We start from the raw sequence: 24,230 nt of genomic DNA, 5'->3' as shown, positions 1-24,230 counted from the left end.
TGGGTAACAGCTGAATAACTGAACACATTCATTGATTGATATTTTCTGCTAAAGAGACTAAGTTGCAGAGTTTTAGTCTCAGATAAGTGACAATGATAAATAAACTGTACCCAAAGTCATTGAGCCAGTTCATGGCAAAACTAGAATGCATACCTGGTCCCTTCTGTCTTGAAATACTTTGTTCTAAACTATAATTTAATCTTGTCTCTCCCCATATCCCCAAATATCCAAGTATCTAATGACAACTCCCTTCCTTGTGCAACCTAGATTTGATGTTCCCACCCTGATCAAGTTCAGTCAGTGAGTTTCACTTCCTTTTCATTATCCATGTCTGGCAAAACATTGAACTTGGATTGATTCATCTGTCTTAAACAATGGTTGCTGGGAGCTGGTGAGGGGAAGTATCACAAATTTTCAGACCGGTACAAGGAAACTATATTCTTCTCTAAGTAAAACGAGGCTTTCAAATCTTTCTTTAAATTTTACTTTGTATCCCTGGGAAATTATTTATCATACATTGTAAATTGCTTTGTTTACACTTTCTATGCTCAAACTTTCCACATCTGCTTGCACTTGGGAAATATGCCCCTTCTCTTGTTAAAGACTAATCTCTCAATTTCTATTTTAACACTTTCTTACCTCTTTAGGGACTTATTCCACAGTTATCAAATATCCCTCCTATATCTTCTAATTCTCTTTCTCTATTATTTTTTTTCATTAGAATTTAAAATGTTCAAGTCTCTCCTAGCAAAGTACCAACCACATCTTCTTACCTGAAATAGTATCTCCTCTTGACTTCCTAAACTCTAACAGATCATCTACTAACTTTCTGGCTACTCATTTACAATTTTTAGATAATCTCAAAGTTTTTAATGCATGTTTGCAAAGTGGATGCATCAGAATTACCTAATTCTGGTATGAGAAAATACAGGTTCTGAAGCCCCACACAGTATTTACTGGATCCCAGGGTATGGGTATTTATTCTTTAAAACTCCTCAGGTTTCTGCTGCACTGTCAGGTTTATAAGCATAGTTAAAATGTTTTTCTTCCTTTGTCTATCACTTCTATGTTGGTATTCTTTATGATTCTGTTCTGAGCCCCTGATTTAATTTTCTCTATGGACCATTTCATACGTTCCTATGTCACCAATTATGATTGAAAAGTGAAATCTCACTTTTCTATAATTACATCCTGGTTACATCAATTACTTCTTTTGTGACTTGGACATGTCCCTTATGTGTGCGCTTCAGTTTCCATTGCTCTAAATAAGGATAATAATAAAAAAAAATTCTACATAGAATTTCTACATAGAAGGATTATAATCATTGTAAAGCCCTTAGAAGAGTGCTCAGCATATTGTAAAAATAGATGGAAGATTGACAGATAGACACATAGATTACAGACAGATAGATAGATAGATAAGTAAGCACTTAGCTGAGCTTAGCTCGAACTGCTGACCAGAAAATCACGAACAGATAAACTGCTTATTGTTTAAAGACATTACATTTTGGGGTGATTTGCTACATAGAAATAGATAACATACAGAAGTCCATTTTTAGCTTTTTTTTTTTTTTTTAACGAATATATGATCAAAAGTTTTGTGGTTTTTAACCCACAGGATAATACCATACTTTAACATAGAACAAATTGACCTCCACAGTCTAGAGGGGATATTAAATTACATTACTGATTTGTTGACAGATCAAAGATACCAAGCTACTTCTTTGACACAATTTAATTGTTTCCCATACTACTCTTTGTAGAATTATTTTAATATCCCATAATATTTCCCCATTTGTATTAACCTTCCACATCATTCTCCACCTAATGGAATTCTATTGTCCTTATGGAATCCAGTTTAAAGTCCATCTCCTTTGAGAACATTTTCCTTCAAGACACAGAAATATTTTTTCTGTGATCTGTTATAACATGGATAATTGTCAGTAGAATCTATCCTGAGGCTTACTTTTCCAGAATCTTCCAAAAAGTATTTGCTTTAAGTACTCTCTCTGGTGCCTTTGCCCCAAGCTCAGGCTATGACCCAACACTTTCAGAGCAGCGTAGGAAATATTTCTGATCATCTCACATGAGAAAAAGAAATTGTGGAGCTGAGAGAAAAAAAATTATGACCACTGACTTATTTTGCTCTAGTACCTTGGTGAGATTCTAAAGTTTTCTAATCCTCTAAAGTAAGTAGGATATACAACAGCACCTGTAATTATAGATAATAGTTGACTGGTGAAATTATTTTTTAAAAATGCCTTAAAACCCTCTTAAAATGAAAAAAAACTGCAAAAGTATTCTCATTTAAATGTATCTAGTAATAAATAAATAATAATAATAATAAATAAAACTTCAGAGCATTATTACTAGGAAAAAATGCAACATGGAAATCTTCGGATTTTTCTAGACTTAATGTAAAACTACATAAAAGCTTATGTTTACAGTCCCTTAATACAGAGGATCCTGACTTATAATGGTTCAATTTCACGATTTTTCAACTTTATTATGGTGTGTAAGCAATATACACTCAGTAAAAAACATTCTTTGAATTTCGAATTTCAGATTTTGATATTTTCCCCGGGCTAGTGACATGTGGTGAGATACTCTCTGGTGATGCATGGTGCCACAGCTCCCAGTCAGCCACGCAATTGTGACAATCAACAACCCATACACTCTGCAACCACTTTGTGCCCACACAACCATTCTCTTTTTCACTTTCAGTACAGTATTCAATAAGTTACATGAGTCAACAATTCATTATAAAATATGCTTTGTATTAGATGATTTTACCCAACTGTAGACAAATGCAAAGTGTCTGAGCACTTTTAAGGTAGGCTAGGCTGAGCTATGATGTTTGGTAGGTTAGGTGTATTAAATGCATTTTCAACTTAGGATATTTTCAACTTATGATGGATTTATCAGCATGTAACCCCATCGTAAGTCAAGAAAGAGCTATATATCAGAAGTAAATATTTGTCAGTGATTGTTTGGATAGCATGAACATTGAAGCATAGTTGTTTCATTTTGTACGGTAAAATGTTTCAACTGATATTTGGTAGGTAAGTTTTTTTAAAGTTGGATAATTAAGTTATCCATTAACACAGACCTCACTGTAAAGCCAAAGTTTTAATATTTGAACCAGTTCAGTACCTCTGAAGGCATTTTTCCTCCCAATAATGCCACTAAGGCAATATCTCACTTTTCTGACTGTGTACATTTCAAATAAAATAAAATAAGAAACGTATCAGTTAGAAAAATCATTTTCTTAGTAGAAACAAGATTTATTAAGAAGTATAGGCAATATTCAATGTTATTCTTCTTATCAGTTGAAAACTTTGCAGTATTATAAATAACAAAAATGTTATTAATTTTAGATAGATTCTTGACTTGGTGATGTTGTTTTGGTGATTTTTTTAAATAGAGAATTTGAAGTACCTTTTAGTGAAAGAATTAACAATGGTCATATAAAGAAGAAAGTCACTAAATGACATAAACCAAGCTATTTAATGCTGCTTTTATTATTGCCTAGAGTTCTGAATTCTATAAATTATGGAAATTAGACCTAGTATTAATGATACATTTTTAGCTCCCTCTTGTACACTTTATAGAATTACAGATTGGAATGAGCATTGGCTGTGCCATTCATATAAATGTGTCATATAAATGAGCTAAGAACACCACACAAAAACTGGTTATCTGCTTTGCATTTATCTTTTTAATATGGAAACTTCTCTTTTTGCAGAGATTTTAATAACTACTGCCTCCCTTGCCATCTCTTCCAACCTTTAATTGCACAAATTTAATATGTTTGCACATTAACTACGTCTGCTGAGTATCGTATCAGTCATTTATTTAGCTACCATCTAGAACTTATTTCTTCATTAGTGTTTTGTAAGTGATTGAATGCATTCTCAAGAAACTACATATATTTTGATATTTTAACAGCCTCACTTCAGGTAAGGTCTATGTTCTAAAATTGAGTAAGATTTTTTTCTTCTGGATAAATAGAGACCTCTTTCTTTTAAATTTTAACCTTAAGTATCTAACTTTGACAAAACACTGTATAGTCTTTTTGAGGGGAAAAATTTATAATTTTATACTGTAGGTCACACTGAAGAAGACACTCTATACTTGCATTTGGCAGTAATAAAATGATATTCCTCAGAAAACTTAATTAAGAAGTTGAGGTTATAAAGTACTTAATGGCATTTCTCATCAAAATATTTCAAATTACTTTTAAAATATTAACTCATTAATTCTCATAGTGCTCATGGGAGGTACTCAGGAGAACACTTCTTCATTTGAGCTCTACTCATTGTCATTTGTAAAACTCCTTTCTTATATCATAAAATAAATATTTGTGATTGTATGATTACACAATTGATTAATTTATATTCTCATATTATTTTTCCTGGTATATTCAAGGAGGTGCTATGTTAAGTAGAAGAAGGAACATTGGAATAGAAATAAAATAAATTTGTGACATTTCTCCTCTCTAGGTTCAGACCTTGTACTAATTATGGGCTTTCACTAACTGTGTTTTATTGTGCTTTGAAGGAATATGAAAGGTAATGAATTAGGCATTTAGAAAGATGAGGAAATGCCTGGGTCCTGAGAGGTAACTAGATGGGGCTGAAATTGTGTTGATTCTAAAGCCAAGAAGACCCATGTTCAAACATATTCCTTGTATACTTCACCAATAGAGCTCTTATTAGATTAAAACACTGAGAAAGCAACTATACCCTTAGTAGCAGTTTGGATGTTTATAATTTAATATGACTTTTTAAAATATAATTATTCAGTTTTATGATAACACCACATTCATGGAGTAGGGTAGGATGGATTAATAAATGCTAACTTAATGAAAGACTGAAATCAATAATAACTAATTGGAAAGTTCAAGTAAGATGCAGTCTCATTTTGAAGCTGGAGAAACAGTTTGTTGGGGAGTGAGAAACTGAGAAAGTATAGGGTAAGAAAAGGAAATCAAAAGGATTGAAGGTATCAAAATCCTTTTGCTTTATGCAACATTTTATCTGGACTCAGTAAAGGTTAGCAAGCTATTAAAATCCATACCATGTATTGTCAACTCTTAAATTAAATCAGTTTAGAATGCTACAAACCTTAAACTTTCACATTCCAATAAGTCTATACACCAGGTAGCTTCACTCCAGCACCTTTAGTACTGTCTATAGTTTTGCTGGCCAATCTTCATCATCTCCTCTCAGAGATGAGGATACAGACAACTTAATCCTATAATAGTTAACATTTTTAAGTGCCTAATAAATATAAGAAAGTATGATGAACACTTTGCTCTTCTTTGGTAATATTACTATTATTACTCACCATGTACGTAAACAAAAGAAATCTTAGAATGGTTAAGCAATTTGTTCAAGATCATATCACTGGAGAGTGCTAGATCCAGGATTTGAAGGTTTGTCCAATTCCAGATCCCACTTCTCCAGTGATTCTCCAGCTGGGTTCCATGAACCCAGCAGAAGCATCAGTAAACATATTGTTGGTAATTTTCTAGGTTCCTTATTAAATTTTAAAATCTTGTAGGTCTCTTCAATAATTATATAAATGCATATATAAATTTTGTATTATCTAGTTAAACACTTAAAAAGAGAAAGCTACCATTTCACATCAATATGTGTTTCCCTTTATATTTAATATCTTACTGGTGCCAAGTGATACTTTCATTATCAGGAACTATAGTGGAAGGGGGAAAAAGAAGTGAACTTAGTCCACAAGTGTACATCTAAATATATGAGCAAAATTGCACATTGTGAAATAATGAAATTAAAGAACAATTGAGGCAGAATTGAAAATGGTATTATAACATGCCAAACTGAGAAGAATTTGTTTGCTGCAGTCAATATCACACTCAGTCTGAGAGGTGTAAAACCTCAGCTATCATATTATATTAATATTGATGATGTGCATATGGTTTCTTTTAATTTAATTTATATATACCATATATTATAATAATATAACATAGCATATGTGTGTATATATATATATGTATATAAAATGGTTGATGAGAGCTGAAATATAAGAGGCATTACACTTAGTTTTATTATTAAAACAATTAATCAACAATGGGCTTTACAAATGTTTTTTCTTAAAAATTTATCCAATTATCACTCAAAGTTTAGAAGCATTCCTATCTGTAAAGTCAAGCTTTGGATACATCTTTCATTCTTCTTCATATGCTTTATTAGTGTTATTTTTCTTTTGTTCAGGCATAAGTCACCTGCAGAGCTGCTAGTTAACTTGTTTAAATTTTAACCCAATAGCTGATGTGAGGTAAAAATATATAAGTGCAGCAAAAAGTTAAGAATCCAATAGATAACAAAGGGAACAATGACACTGAGAGTATGTTATTAATATCTTTTGGTTGATATACCCTTCTAGAGTAAGACCTCTGGTAATGGTTTTAAATAGATAAAACAAAAGTTGTTGAATGTGTACAGCTTTTTATATTTGCCTTCAAGGAGTTCAACTTAAACGTAGTTGTTTCTACTGAAAATGCATACATTCAAGGAAGTCAATATAATAAGAGAAATAGGTTCTCTCATATTCCATATATGTGATTCAGAAAGTGTTTTTCAGAGCATGCTCTATACTCATTGTTTCATATTACATGCACTTCTCCTCACCAATCAACCTAACTTTTCCCTCAACACTCTAGTAACACAGCACTCACTAATACATTCAAAACTTCATTCTTAATATGCTCTTTTCTGTACTTATTTACTTCTCTGTATCATTTCTCTCACTTGACCACACTTACTGGTACTTTCTGGGCAGTAAGTATTCTTCAAACATCTGTAGAGGGCCATCTGTTCTTAGTTTCATTCATGGATCTACCATCCTTTACACAGCCCTTGAATATTGATATTCCTCCCAAGATCTTGTTATTATCACTTTCCATAAAATTTATAGTAAAACTCATCTATAACCAGTGTTCCTAATACTACCCATATTTTAATATTATTACTCCTGTCTACTTAACACCTGGGCACTTGCATTTGGCTGTCCAGAGACACCTAAAACTCAAAAAATATAAAAATGAATTTGATCTCTTTCTCATAGTCTCCACTCCTTTATTTGTATGTTTTATGTTATAAATGGATGGACTCTCATTCATTTATCAATCCAAAATCATGACAGTAATTAGTTCCCAGTACTCTGTATCTCCAAGAAAACATTTTTTAACATAATGGGTATATAGTGTCTAATTTTGGATAAATTTTCATTTCCTGAGTGATTAATTATGCTCAGCAACGTATATGCTTTTTGGTGTTTTGAATATGCTGTTTGTGAAGTCCTTGATCAAGTAATTTCCCGATTTTTAAACATTCATTTTCTCCATTTTTCATTCTGCAGAAAAGCAACCTTTCTGCAATTCACATTGGATCATGTCACTTCTGGCAACGTTTCCTGATTTATCGTAGGATAAGGTCTAAACTTTCAAATGTTACTTCTCAGGCATGACATAAACTGGCACTTTCTTTACTCTCTAAGTGCATCTCACATTCTGCCCTACTTACACTTAACTCCACATCATATTGAACTTCCTTCAATTAACTGAATGCTCTATGAATCCTCTGGGTAATAACTTCTACATATAAAAAATTGACTGGTCAGACAAAACTTTTATGCACCTACTCCAGTTTGGCAACTACATTTTTCTTCCAGGGGCATAGCCTGAGCCTTACCTTGGCTAAGCTACCCCATCTGGCTAAAGTTTCCCTGGCTAGCATGCTCCCGCATGTCCCACATACTGCATGGAGTGACTTCTCTGCTACTTGAATAAAAAGCACATCACAAAGTGGGATATGGTGGACACTGCAATGAGTCACTCATATATTCCCTCCAAAGACAGGAAACTTGTTTCTTTAGCGGCTGGAAATGTCGCCTGTTGACAACACAGCTGAAATTTTCTAGGTATTATCCTCAGCAGAAGGCTCCTGTAAAGTCATACGTTCACCCTGGACAGACAAAATTCTGACCCTTTTGCCTGGCTTGAGGATGACTATATAGGGCTCTGCAGCTGAACTCAGCATTCTGTTGTAACTGCCTCACTGTTCTTCCTCCTTTATAGTGGCTGTTCGAGAGAGCACAACCCACTAAACTCTCTGCCTTCAGATTTTTATCTCTATTTCATGGGGAATCTTACCTATATTCCTGAGCAGTCTGTGAGGCTAGGATGAGACAATGTGGAAATGCCTGGGAGTTCACTCCCTTTTAGGGTTAACTTTAGAAATGGGAAATAACGGACATGAAAAAGCTGAGCAGAGGAAATGCTCTTCTTTCATCCGTATATACATTGCCCCACCATCTGGTGTTTCCTCGTGAACCTTAAACATAATAAAGGTCTTCTTCACAGCTCGCGTAGCTATCTTTCATTACCTTGTAGCACACATTGCTCCTATTTCTTCTTATCCCACATTTTCTTCCTTCTCACCTTCAACTCTCTAGGTTTGCACATCCAAAATAAATAATCCTAGTAATCAGGACTTAAATGCTCTGCTTTATAAAGGGCCTGCATTAAGACAAAGACTCTCTTAGAGTACAAGTAGAAAATAACCTTACTTTTTTCCTCCCATAAAATTCTGATATTATTGCTGCTTTTATGTAAAATCTGGGACTGGCCTTAAATCTGTTCAATTTCCTTTAGATAATTAAAAGCCCTCTGTCAATGTCAGTGACAAGATACATTTTCAAGGATTTTCACTTTGTGCTTTCCTTGTCATATTATACTTCCACATATTCTGCAGAATGCTTCATTAATTTTGTATTAAATTATGGCTATAATGAATAAACTTTAATGTATATGTAAATATTTATGCTTTCTGACTCTTTCCTTTTTTTGGAGATTTGAGCTTTCATCTCGTAATTACTGCCAGTAGCCTGAAGAATTTTTTTAGCACCTCTTTCAATGCAGGTGTGCTGGAAAGAAAGTAATTTTGCTATCATATGTCCATTTTCTCTTTAGTTTCCCTCTAACTTTCTTAAAATATTATTTACATAAAATGAATTCACTACTTTTAGGAGTACAGATTAATAAATTTGGGTAATTTTCTGCAATTATCTAACCACAATTAATATGTAGAAATTTCCTTCACCTGGAAAATGTTTCCCGTGCCCATTTGCATTCAAACCTCTCTAAATTGGGGCAACCACTAATCTGCTTTCTGTTACTATAACATATGTTTTTAGAATTTTATATAAATGGAATCATACAGTACATAGATTTTGTGTTTTGCTTCTTTCAATTAGCATACTTTTTAAAGGTAGATCCCATTATCCCTATACTATGACCCATATTTGAACCAGATAAATTGTCATCAATCCTTTCTGTATTTTTCCACTGCTGCCAGAAGTAGAAGTGCAGTTAACCTGGAGTTTTTTACTACTCTGCCATTTCAAGCCAATGGCCCCAACCTTTCTCCTTTCTATTCAGAAACCTGTCTTGTAAGTTTCAGATGTGCATGCCCTGGTCTCCAAGCAGTCCCTTTCAAATCTGGCGCTTTTAACTTGAGGTGAAAGGGAAGCAAACATCTCTTTCCATTGGGAGAGGACAGTATATCCTATAGCATTCCAAAAATATCTTCCAAGTAAATAGCTTCTTTCAACAAAAGCCTTTTAGAGTAAGGTGGGGTAAGAGACACAACACAGGTTTCAGGGCATCTCCTTGCAGAGTCTGCATTGGTTGTCTAGTGTGTGGCTTTAATCTGTGGATATAATCACCATTGTAACTTCAGTGAAAGCTGTGAAGGACATACACACAGACAGACAGATAAACAGCTAGATAGAAAGGTAAATGGATTTTTTTCTTTACTTTTTTTCCTAGAGTCTTTAAATATGCTATTGTCTCTGCCTGGAAAACTTGTCCCATGTAATTAGTATTCGTTCTATCCCTTCAAAACTTCCTCAGGAAGGACTTTCCTGACCTCACAGAATAGACAATATATCCCTGTTCTGTGCCTCAGAGCTCCTTTTCTTTCCTAATATAACACTTATAACAATTTATTGCAGTATCTAGTGCCCGAGGTTTTCTTCAGGCATATGAAGAAGAAAAGAAGTGAAGGAAAGCAGGAAAAACACTATAGCAAGCCTCCAGAACATTTAGAACACTACACTCATTCCCAGAAGTACTACTTCTCTGGAGTCTACCTGAAATTGTGGTTTGCTATATTATTCTGAAGCCAAGTGAATTTCCAGTCAAAAAAAACCTTACACAATCCTTAGGCTACATATACTAATCCATTTTATAAATCATATCCAAAGAGTCAGTTTAACTTTTTGTTGATAGTTATTTAAGAATACACACGGCTCAGGGCTTCCCTGGTGGCGCAGTCGTTGAGAGTCCGCCTGCCGATGCAGGAGACACGGGTTCGTGCCCCGGTCCGGGAAGATCCTACATGCCCTGGAGTGGCTGGGCCCGTGAGCCATGGCTGCTGAGCTTGCGCGTCCGGAGCCTGTGCTCCGCAACGGGAGAGGCCACAGCAGTGAGAGGCCCGCATACCGCAAAAAAAAAAAAAAAAAAAAAAGAATACACACGGCTCAGAATATAACATACTATAGAACTAAAATTTATCACATAACCAAAGGAAAGGAGAGAAATCACTGTGTAAATGATAAAATAATTTTGATTGGCTCTATATTAATCTTAAGCATAGATTTTAATATTTCTCTGTCACTTGAATTTTTTTTTAATAAATTTATATATTTTATTTTTGGCTGTGTTGGGTCTTCATTGTTGTATGCGGGCTTTTCTCTAGTTGCAGCGAGCGGGGGCTACTCTTTGTCGCGGTGCGCAGGCTTCTCATTGCGGTGGCTTCTCTTGTTGCAGAGCACGGGCTCTAGGCGCGCGGTCTTCAGTAGTTGTGGCTCGCGGGCCCTAGAGCATAGGCTCAGTAGTTGTGGTGCACGGGCTTAGTTGCTCTGCAGCATGTGGGATCTTCCTGGACCAGGGCTTGAACCCGTGTCCCATGCATTGGCAGACGGATTCTTAACCATTGTGCCACCAGGGAAGCCCCACTTAATGTTTTAAGATCAATGATAGTAAAGTAAATTGTAAATAGTAAATGTACATTAAAATGTTAAAGTTACAAACCAGGTCAACTCTCTATCAGACCTTGGTTTTAAATTTTTCAGTAATGTAACCAAATCCCATGGTTTCTAAAAATGCCACGATAATGCTATAACTCTGACACAACTTTACTAATTTGACTTTTGGAAAGAATAAATCAAAGACATAATTTTTTTTTTTTTTTGTGGTACGCGGGCCTCTCACTGTTGTGGCCTCTCCCGTTACGGAGCACAGGCTCCGGATGCGCAGGCTCAGCGGCCACGGCTCATGGGCCTCACCGCTCCGTGGCATGTGGGATCTTCCCGGACTGAGGCACGAACCCGTGTCCCCTGCATCGACAGGCGGACTCTCAACCACTGCGCCACCAGGGAAGCCCAAGACATAGCTTTATAATATAGCAAATAAGCACATACCCTTAAGACAGTGAGCCTAAAATACTAGAGAAGAATTTCTCCAGGAATTTTGAAAGTCTTAATAGATAATGAAATATGTAGTATTTATAACTTTATTTATTACATTACATGTACTTACATATATTTTGTTCATAACTAACTTATAAACAAAATTCAAAATATATTTGATAAAAAGTCTTGATCTGGGTTTCAGTACTTTTCTTCACTGGCCTAAATTAATAATATCAATGATAATAACAACTGACATTTATCCAATACTTATTATGTGCCAGATACTTTGGTAAGTGTTCTCTTATTACATTTACAAAGCATGTTATTCCCATTTTACTTATGAGATAAATGAAGATTAAATCTGTTAGATTCTTTGAAGTCCACACAGATGTTAAATGAAACAGGGAGGATTTGATTTGATCCTGACACTGATAACCTTAACCACAATGATCTATGGTTTGTCATAGAACAGTGTCTTTTCCAGATAGCCTATCTTGTTCTTTTTCACACATAAAAGGGACAAAATTAGCTTCTATTCAATAAATATTGGAATCTAAAGTAATTAAAAATTTAGATATAAAAAAATTTATCAAAATAAAGGGACTTTGGATACTATAAGTATGAAAAGGGAGAGTCACAGTGCAATAATAACTCTTATCCAAACTTTCTCCAAAGAGACTTGTAGCTTTAGCAAATGGAATTTCTGTATTCCACTTCCATTGGCATGTGTATTTGTAAATTACAGTAGGTTGTTTCTTGCCACGTTAGCAGAAATACACATTCATTAAGTTGTCTGCATGGTATTTCTAAATATTTTATTAAATATTACATTTACTCAATATTCCCCCACTCATGTTCTCTAGTTAATCTTTTAATTTTCTTTCCCTCATAAATATATTAACGAAAGAATATATACATTCAATACACTGATAACGAGTGTAATTTGTCATTTCACATTCATATTTTGGCATTTTGATATTGTATATCAATTTCTTGACTTACGTTTACGTGAAATGTGTTTTAATCTCATAAACCCAAGGGCCATATCATGGACAGTAATAAAAATATAGATGATATGAGGTCATTTGACACACCTTACCCCAGTAATGATATGCTGGTGGCATCACCATTGGCAGCATATAACAGTTCTTTAGTTAGTAAATTCCTTTGGTCTTAGAAATTTCTATTTAAACATAATAAATCATGTCATAATATTTTCATAAGGAAAATATTTGACTTTCTTTTCATCCAAAAACTCAGACATACCAAAGGGGAAAGACATGAATATCAGTCTTAGTAAGAATATACCAAGGAAATAACAATAAAGTGAAAGATGCTATAGTTCAACAATTATTGATGAATTTTAAGATTATGTGGACAACTTGACAAAGGTAATGGGATAGTGGAAGAAGTTACTGGAAAATGCAAGTACGACAAAATATCATATTTCACTAAACAATTTTGAAGACCATATTTTACAATTAGAAACTATGAGGCATTAGGCAAATCAGAAATACACAAAATAGTTTTGCTTGTATCACATATTTTTGAATTAGAGATACTAGTGAAGTCATTAGCAACTACATTATCAGTGTAATTATTTCTAGCTTAAAAACCTCTAAAATAGTGAATCTTGGTTTACTTCTTTTATTCACTCTCCTTACGAACTCTTATTATTCCTCAAATTCTAAAGCTCTAATAATTCAATAAACTCTAATAACTAACTGTCTACTGAGTAAACATTTTATATTGATGTGGTATAAGAAATGGAACTAAAGTTATTTTTAATATATATGTTCTCACTTTTAAAAAATTAGTAAGATTCTTATTTTAGTAATTTTCTTTAATATTTTCTTTGAAGATCACTTTATTACTAGATCTTTTTCTTTATGCTTGAGATATTATCTACCCAATCTATCTATGTACCTATATACTTATCTGTGAATTATTACAAAAGATAACTCATCTCATTATTCTTTCTAGAGCACACAATAAGTCTTCCTTGGAATTTATTATTTTTGCATGAAATTCTTTTTGTCCATTAATTTGGACCTTTCTAAGTAAACATGTATGGAACTCTAACTATTTAACACTAAACCAGGCTCTGAAACATAACAATGAATAAAATTTTCTGAATTTTAATGAGCTTATGATCTTGGGTGGGAAGGTCAAGGGAAAGAAAATTAGCCATTATGTGATGTTGATTTAAGGAGGATGTTTTGCCAGTGTAGACAGGATTGTATGTAGATTTGGAGGAGGCTTCTGGAAAAGTCTTTTCAGAGTTAGTGATATCAGTTAGGAGCCTAGGGGATGAGATGATAGTTGAGGAAGGATAGGCATAGAATATGTGGTAGAGAGAACATAGCACACCTGAGAGTGATTCAAACTTAAATCCACAAGGCTGGAAAGTTGGTAACGATCAAAACACTGACAATCTGTATGCCATGCTAAAGAGTTTGGATTGTTCACTGAAACAAAGGTGATTCTTAAAGGGATAATACTTCTGAAAATGGTCAGAATAAAAATTACCATTTTTCTACAGATTTTACAAGGTATTCACTACCAAACTGACAAAGTAAATAAAACTTCAAGCATGTTTCCTAACGAAGAAAATCCATCTATTTTAAACAACTTTGGAATTACCTTGTTTATAAACTAATATTTGATGTAATCTTTAGAAAGCATCCCTTTTATTTTTTAGAGTACATTCCACACAAATATATGCAATATTTTTTAGAGTATTAATTTATAAGGAAAAGATAAACTCAAGTAATTTGAAAGCTTTCTAAGATCAATGTGTTCTCTACATGGATAAATAATTCTATAATGATCTACACATTAGGTTAAGTAACATTTAACTGCCACTAAGATGACAAATCTCCAAAATACTATGGTTCTTACTGTTTTTATAATAAATCTAGATTTTATAATAAAATATTAATAATAAAATTACTAAGTGTACCCCATGATTGTGTGATTTATTAATAATTATTTCTATTGATATTAAAAATATAAGGGTTTAGGGCTTCCCTGGTGGCGCAGTGGTTGAGAGTCTGTCTGCCGATGCAGGGGACACGGGTTCGTGCCCCGGTCCGGGAGGATCCCACATGCTGCGGAGCGGCTGGTTCCGTGGGCCACGGCCGCTGGGCCTGCGCGTCCGGAGCCTGTGCTCCGCAATGGGAGAGGCCACACCAGTGAGAGGCCCGCGTACCGCAAAAAATAAATTAATTAATTAAAAAAATAATAATAATAAGGGTTTAATTACAGGCTTGGTTTGAGTGAGATGAGCCTAAAGGTACTACAAGATAGACAGGAATAATGTATATATTCAATATTTAAATCAAGAGTAATAATCAGTAAAAGTCCTTCAATAGTGGTCTGCAGATAAGTTTTGCTGGTAGAAAGATTCTTGATTATTAATACTCACATTTTATAGAAGACATTAATCGCTAAAAAAGAAAAAAATAAAAGGTTTGAATGATTCTGACTACTGTTATAGGAAAGATTTTATGTATTTTGCCTTATTTAACACATTTTAAACAAAATGATGACTAAGATAATTCTCAAGATTCACACTAGAAGTGGATGTTGATATTCCAAAAGACTACTAGCATGTCTGTAAGATAAACATGCTTCTTGTGTTTGTATAGTGATGACAGGTACGGCAGAGTAGTGGACTACACAGACTCAGTGATACCCATTCCCAGTACCAAAATATGTATTAGTCAAGGTTCTCCAGAGAAACAGAAGCAATATATATGGATATATACAGGCGTACCTCAGACATCACAGGTTCGGTTCCAGACCACCTCATTAAAGCCAATCACACGATATTGTTGGTTTCCCAGTGCATATAAAAATTATGTTTATACTATACAGTAGTCTATTAAGTGTACAGTAGCATTATGTCTGAAAAAACAATGTATACACCTTAATTTAAAAATACTTTATTGCTAAAAATAGTAACCATCATCTTAGCCTTCAGTGAGCATTATTCTTTTTGCTGGTGGAGGGTCTTGCTTTAATGTTGATGGCTGCTGACTGATCAGGGTGGTGGTTGCTGAACATCAGGGTGGATGTGGTAATTTCTTAAAATAAGATGAAAATAAAGTTTGCTGCATTGATTGACTCTTCCTTTCAAGAAAGATTTCTCCGTGGTATGCCATGCTGTTTGATAGCATTTTACCCATGGTAGAAGTCCTTTCAAAAGTGGAGTATGTTCTCTCAGCTTCTGCCACTGCTTTATTGACTAAATATTTGTAACATTCTAAATCCTTTGTTGTCCTTTCAACAATCTTTACAGTATCTTCACCAGGAGTGGATTACATCTCAAGAACCCACTTTCTTCGTTCCTCCATCAGAAGCAACTCCTTACCCATTCAAGTATTAAGATTGCAGCAATTCAGTCACATCTTCAGGCTCCACTTCTAAGTCTAGTTCTCTAACACACCTGCAGTTACTTCCTCCACTGAGTTCTTAAACCACTCAAAGTCATCCATGAGGGTTGGAATCAATTTCTTCCAAACTCCTGTTAATGTTGTTATTTGGATCTCTTCCCATGAATTACAAATGTTCTTCCTGTCATCTACAACAGTGAATCCTTTCCAGAAGGTTTTCAACTTACTTGATCCATCTGAGGAATCACACACTATCTATGGCAGCTATAGCCTTATGAAATATATTTCTTAAATAATAAGACTTGAAATTACTCCTTGATCCATGGGCTGCAGAATTAATACTGTGTTAGCAGGCATGAAAACCTGCTATAAGGTTTTTTTTATGTATTTTGCCTTATTGAACACATTTTAAACAAAATGATGACTAAGATAATTCTCAAGATTCACACTAGAAGTAGATGTTGATATTCCAAAAGACTACTAGCATGTCTATAAGATAAACATGCTTCTTGTGTTTGTATAGTGATGACAGGTACCGCAGAGTAGTGGACTACACAGACTCAGTGATACCCATTCCCAGTACCAAAATATGTATTAGTCAAGGTTCCAGGTGCACTGTCAAAGAGCAGTAATATTTTTTTAAAAATCTTTTTTTCTCAGCAGTAGATCTCAACAGTGGGCTTAAAAAATTCAGTAAACCATGTTGTAAACAGATGTGCTGTCATCCAGACTTTGTTGTTCCATTTATAGTGTACCGACAGAGTCAATTTAGCATAATTCTTGAGGGCCCTAGGATTTTTACAATGGTAAATGAGCATTGGCTTTAACTTAAAATCGTGAGCTGCCATAGCCCCTAACAAGAGAGTCAGCCCGTCCTTTTTGAAGCTAGGTATTGACTTCTCCCGTCCAGCTATTAAAGTCCTACATGGCATCTTCTTCCAATAGAAGACTGTTTCATCTACATTGAAAATCTGCTGTTTCGTGTAGCTGCCTTCATTTATTATCTTAGCTAGATCTTCTGAATAACTTGCTACAGCTTCTATATAAGCACTTGCTGCTTCACCTTGGACTTCAGTGTTATGGAGATGGCTTCTTTCCTCAAAACTCAAGAATCAATCCCTGTTTGCTTCACATTTTTTTCTGCAGCTTCCTCGCCTCTTTTAGCTTTCCTAGAATTGAAGAGTTAGGACCTTGCTCTGGATTAGGCTTTGGCTTAAGGGAATGTTGTGGCTTGTTTGATCTTCTATCCAAAACACTCAGACTTTCTCCCATATCAGCAATAAGGCTGGTTCACTTTCTTATCACTTGAGTGTTCACTGGAGCAGCACTTCTAATTTCCTTCAAGAACTTTTCCTTTCCATTAAAAATTTGGCTGTTCAGTACAAAAGGTCTAGCTGAGGTCAATCTCTGCTTCAGGCCTGCCTTCTTCTCTAAACTCAATCATTTCTAGGTTTTGAGTTAAAGCAAGAGATGTGCAACTCTTGTTTTCACTTGAACACTTAGAGGCCATTGTAAAGTTATTAATCGGCCTAATTTCAGTATTGCTGTAACTCAGGGAATAGGGAGGCTTCAGGAGAGGAAGACTGATGGAAAACAGCTGGTGGGTGGAGCAGTCAGAACACACACATTTGTCAATTAAGTTTCATATGGGCACAGTTCGTCGTGCCCCAAAACAATTACAATAGTAACAATGAAGACTGTTGATCATAGATCACCATAACAAATAAAATAATAATGAAAAAGTTTGAAATAGTTTGAAAATTGCCAAATGTGACATAGAGACATGAAGTAATCAAATGCTCTCAGAAAAATAGTGCAGATGTAGATACAGAGTTTCCATACACCTTCAATCTCTAAAAAGCACAGAATCTGTGACACACAGTAAAACGAGGTATGCCTGTATGTATGTTTATGTGTTTGTTTGTGTGTATTGGATAGATGTATGTATACATAAAATATTTATAAAGATATTTATTATCAGGAATAGACTCATGCAATTATGATGGCTCAGAAGTCCAGCTTGTCCTCTGGAAGCTGAAGACTCAGGAAAGCTGGAGGCGTAATCCCAGTCCAACTCCAAAAGCCTGAGAACCAGAAGAACCTAAGGTGTAAGTCCTAGTTTGAGGGCAGGGGAAGGAAGATATAAGTCCAGCTAAACAAGTCAGAGAGAGTAAATCCTCCCTCCTGCCTTTTTGTTCTATTCAGGCCCTCAACAGATTGAAAGATGCTGACTCACATTGGGGAGGGAAATCTGATTTACTTTGTCTACCAATTCAAATGCTAATCTCATCTGGAAACATCCTCACAGACACACCCAGAAATAAAGTCTAACCAAATACCTGGGCACCCCATGACCCAGTCAAGTTGACACATATAATTAAAAAACCAAGTATGAAAGTGATATGTTTAGATGACTTTTGTTTAAAAGGGATATATCTTTCATCAAGTAAGAAATTTACAAACATAAACACAGGTGTACAAAGGACCATTTTAAGGTTTTTCACAGTAAATGGTACATCACCTTCCCTAAAGATTTTTCATAGCCTTCCTTCTAGCAGCATTAAAGCAACAACGGATATCTATTAATTCTTCTGAGTCTGGGAGTTTGCTTGAAATTAACCCTCCATCATACACTCCTCTGTAGCATCACCTTCTGTACCCATGGCAAATAATACTGCTTCTATGCTCCTCCCCTCTTCTTTCAACTTATTGCAGCTTTATCCTCCAACTTACTTGGTGAGGAATAGTAACTTGCATTGCTTTTAATTTAAATATTTGTCTTTCTGTTTTTTAACATATTTATGTAGTTCTCTGTTATTTCCCATGCTATAACATGGCATGGTGTTTATGGTAAAGGGTGCAAACTGTATGTGCTAAAGCATGCAAGCCAAATGTTCGTTAATTCATCTTAATCAGTGATCAGGAAACAAAGTTTTAAGTATTTTACATAATAAATTGCTACACAGGTGCTTTACTGTATTTAATTATATTTTAGGGAATTAATTGTGGATTTTAGCCTAATGTGAAATTCATAATAAATGTCACATTTACAAAAATGTGAAATAGACAGTCTGATAGCATTTTGTGGCATTATTACTGCTTTTCAGTAATGTACTACTGAAGTTATGTGGGAGATGCATGTATATTTTTGCCAGGAAAACTGTTATTTTTATTGACACACTAATGGTCCTTTATTACATATAAGATTGTGAGCAAGGGAACAAAATGGTCCAATTTTCAAAGACATGTGCCCCTTTGAAACCTTTTGAGAAACCAGATTTTATACGTGTATTTTACAATGATGGTGAAGTATTATTACTTCACCATCATTGTAAAATGGTCCAATTTTAAAAGACATGTGCCCCTTTGAAACCTTTTGAGAAACCAGATTTTATACGTATATTTTACAATGATGGTGAAGTATTATTACTGTACTTTTAGTAGATGTTCTTCTGCACATAAAGCATGAAATGGTTCATGTTCAAACACTGTAATTCAGAAGCAATAATAATATAAACATTTAAATTAAATAGATTGATCATTACAAAGATAATATTTTAAATACTATTTTCTACTGATCATTGCATTTTCCTTTTTTTTATTGCTGATAATGATGACAGTATAACTTTATTTCAGAATTCCGAAAGAAAATACTTGTCTCTGAAGTATCTTGCAATTTCTCATTTGCTTATTTATTCCCCCTTTCTTTCTGGAACTTGAAAACGAATGCTGTTGAAATATATAACTAATAAATATTTGTCAGGTATTTGTGTTATGAAATGAAACCCTAGTGTCTCTCTATTCAATTCATTCTACATGCAATATTCATTTTAATATATGTTAAAAACTTTTATCATTTTTTGCTCTGCTTTCTAAACCAAAATATCTCTATATCGTAAAACAAACTTTCATACTGAATCTCACCTCAGGTTTTCTATCCCCCTCCAAATTCTCTAAAGTTGGCTCTATATCAAACATTATTCTCTAATGTTTGGCTTCTATTTAGATAGATTTACACTATTTATTCATTCTTTTTATGTATATTTATTAATTAATAATATTTTCCTTCACGATTCAAATAGTCTGAAAGTAGAAGAGTAGTAATAATCAAATAATTTATTAACAATATGGAAGAAATGTTTTTTAATATTTGCATCAAAATCATCTCTAAAGAAAATGAAACAAAACAAAGCAAAATATGACAAAACAAAGAAACAAAAAACAAACTTGTTCAGTTGGAGTGAGTAAGCTGACTCCAGGAAGGGTGCTTAAAGAAGAACAGATGATTGCTTTGCTAATATTTGTATTTCCCTTTTGCTAAGTCACATATGCAAGATGAAGTTGAGAGTTAAATTAGTAGGACAATGGAAGTTGTTTCAGGGACTTAGTGTAAGAAGGGAAAATTTCTGAGTTATCTACGTATTGATAAAAACAGAATTAGGGAAGTGCCTGGGTATTCTGTTCTGTATATCTCACTTCATATAATCATGACACTTTTCTTAAAATATCCATTTTGTGGTTATTCTTTGAGGTGTGCGAATTTTTATTTCTTTTGTATTTTAGATATGAATCAAAGTGTCATGCCCCATTTCAAAGGGATTGCAAAGCAAGCACTGCCCCACATATCAATTCAAACATTATGCTTGCAGTTCTATTGAAAGATATGAAATGACAGAGCAGAGGGTTTATTAAGTGTTGAGGTATCATAGTGATGGTGACTAAGAAAGAGAAGTTTTATTGAGATATAACTGACATATAGCACTGTATAAGTTTAAGGTGTACAGCACAATTTGATTTACATCATTAAATGATTACCACAATAAGTTTAGTGAACATTCATCACCTCATATAGATACAAAATTAAAGAATTTTTTTTCCTTGTGATGAGATTCATCTATCTTATTGATGTATGGATGTATTGCACTGTGTTAACCCATTCAACAGTTGATAGATCCTTGAGTCGTTTTTAGTTTTTGGTGATTAGAAATAAAGCTATTCTAAACATTCACATAGAGGTCTTTGTAGTCAGTAAATAATAATATGAAGGATTGTAATTAAATATGCCCTATTTTATGTTGTTAAAAACACGAAAACATAAAAAAAGGCTTTAACAGAAAGGCATTTAATGGTGTTTCAGTCTTAAGTCTCATGGCTTAATCTGAGATCTCTCATGTTCGAGTTGAACACATTTGAACTCTCTAAATTTTGTGAGCCTCAGCCTTCTAATTATTTCAACTAAAAGACAACCACCTATTTATTTCAAAGAGATGTTGAGAGAATCAAATGAGATAATGTTTATAAATATACTTTGTAAACTCTCTTGTTCAGGCAAAATAATATTTGATAAGGAAGGAGTAACTACCATGTACAAGTCCACACCATAATCGTCTGGAAAGTTAATCCAGAAGGTTTACCTCAGATTTCGGGTGAAAAAAGCACCTAAACCATCGTGTAAATTTAAAAACCTTTCAATATTTTAGTGATAGCCCTTAAACATTTTGCCTAGACTTTAGGAATGAACACTTAGTTTACAGAGGCAGGCTACCATGCCTTATAAAATCCAGACTTTAATATTTTCTAAACTTTAGATAGGAGTTAAGATAAGACAGTGACCACATCATGTTCAATGCTTATTGTCAATATTACAAATTTTTGTCTTTAAAGTTACTTTGGCTTTGCAGAAATATTATGCTAAACCAGATGGCAGAAGAAAGGAAACTATCAATAAAAACTGTCTAGTTAATGACCAGGTGTTAAGCCAAACCAGCCTGGCAAAAGGTCATCCATATTCTTTCCAGCTCAACTTGTTTTGGTCGACTAGTTTAAATACACTTCTATGGAGAAACAGTCTTGTGAAAGTGAGCAGAAAATAGACTAGCAACTAAAGGACAATCACTCTGAAAGTATAGCCACTTTCTAGATTAAATCTTTTTCTCCAAATTTTCTAAAGATGGTAAGAGGCTGTTAACACACCAAAAAAATAACAAAGTCTGCATGGTTAAAATAATGAATGGACCAGAATTTAATCAACTGCTACCAAATGGGCTCTTTTAAAATGGCTTTTATTTTGCTCCCAGAAAATCACAATCCAAATATCATATTTAGGCTCTTTTAACATTTACTTCTACTGTGATGAAGACTATGAAAACAGCAGTAGGTGGACATTAAGTGAGAGAAAACATGGTTTCTGGGAAATGGTAGCATGGTTTTAATCATACTTACAGTAGATTCTCAAGAGCATGCCGAGTTATGTGGATCTTTATCATTTGACCACAATAAAATCTTTTCTGCCGTGTAGCTTTCTGCCAGTAATAACATAGCAAAATCAGTAGACAGTAATTAGGACCTCATTTTTAATCTGTGAGAAACCTTTTTGTTGACCAATATGTTTAAATGAAATGTCAATCTTGGATACTGCAGGAAGCCTACCAACAGATAGATGGATATTTTATCTAACTTTTTATATATTTGGGAGTAGAAGATGCATGCAAATTAACTTACTTATTTTAATTCCTACTGGTTTGATAGATTTAATTGATGTGGGTAATTCTTTCTTGCTGTGTTATTGATAATTGCCCTTTTATCACCATCTGGTATCTGTTTGCTTTTTCAGTCCATTGTGCCTACATAATATAATTAGTTAGCTTTGCTCCAGATTGCCCATGGGTGACAAAATAATTTTTCAATAGCAATCCAACAGAATATTTTGTGTCTTTAGAATACAGTGTCAGTTTCAGCAAATGTTTGGAAGTTTTAGTAAAATTTTGAAAGTTAGCCTAGCAATATATTGGAACAAATTCAGGGAAAGTATGACTAATCTACAGATTTTAGAGGTATGGTTTAACTCATTTATTTGTCTTCCAAATTATTACAGATTACATGTACTTTTATATCTTCTGAAACGAAGAAAAGAAAAAATATTCTTACTTCTCTTTTGCACAATCTGAGATAAAAACAATGACTTTAATCTTTTCTGACTGCAGGCCACATCCTCATTTCTTATGAAATGATTATTCTCTAACCTATTAATTTCAAAATGTAAAACAATCAATAATATATTATTTTCCTCACTTATTAAACATGTACATTTGGAAGACTTAAATTTGAAATGGTAATTATTTTTAAAACTATATTACATATGTTTATTGATATGGTTGTACTGGTCATATAAACAATAATGAGAATAAAAGAAGCAATTAAGAAATGAAAGTACTAAATCCAGACACATAATAATGAGAGAAAAAATATTTGAGGATATTATATATAACAAGATATATCTTCTTTTAATAACTGAGTTGAGAATAAATTAGCCTCTATGTAATTAAGGTATTTTTACTAAACTAGGTGTTTGTTAAATAGTGGAAGGAAGGAACACAATGGATAGAGTAGATGGAAATGAAAGGAGAAAAGGAAAACATACACACACACACAAGAAAATGCACTGTTAGTTTATAAGGGCTGTGAGGACTACAGTAAGGATTATACCCTTCAGTGGGCTAAAACCATGAAGTAGTGTGTGGCATTTGCATGTCATGGAGGACTGAGTAAAATTTTTAAAGAAATTCTAATAAATAGATATCTTAGTCATACAGGTATCTGATGAACTACAGAATGTGACCAGAACTCTGAATGACTATAACAAATTGTCTAAAACTATGTTGAATAATAGTGGCAAGAGTGGACATCCTTGTCTTGTTCCTGAGCTTAGAGGAAGTGCTTTCAGTTTTTCACCATTGAGAATGATGTTTGCTATGGGTTTGTCATATAGGGCCTTTATTATGTTGAGGTAGGTTCTCCCTATGCCCACTTTCTGGGGAGTTTTTATCATAAATGAAATTTGTCAAAAGCTTTTTCTGCATCAATTGAAATGATCATATGGTTTCTATTCTTCAATTTGTTAATATGGTGTATCGCACTGATTTGCGTATGTTGAAGAATCCTTGCATCCGTGGGATAAATCCCACTTGATCATGGTGTATAATCCTTTTAATGTGTTTTGGATTCTGTTTCTTAGTATTTTGTTGAGGATTTTTGTGTCTATGTTCATCAGTGATATTGGCCTGTAATTTTCTTCTTTTCTTTTTTTGTGATATCTGTCTGGTCCTGGTATCAGGGTGAATGGTGGCCTCGTAGAATGAGCTTAGGAGTGTTCCTCCCTCTGCAATTTTTTGGAAGATTTTGAGAAGGATAGGTGTTAGCTGTTTTCTAAATGTTTGATAGAACTCACTTGTGAAGCCATCTGGTCCTGGACTTCTGTTTGTTGGAAGATTCTTAATCACTGTTTCAATTTCATTATGACCAATTTGTTCATATGCTCTATTT

The sequence above is a fragment of the Phocoena sinus genome, chromosome 12, assembly GCF_008692025.1.
Source record: "Phocoena sinus isolate mPhoSin1 chromosome 12, mPhoSin1.pri, whole genome shotgun sequence".
Classification (NCBI taxonomy): domain Eukaryota; kingdom Metazoa; phylum Chordata; class Mammalia; order Artiodactyla; family Phocoenidae; genus Phocoena; species Phocoena sinus.
Note: the sequence above shows the minus strand (reverse complement) of the source record.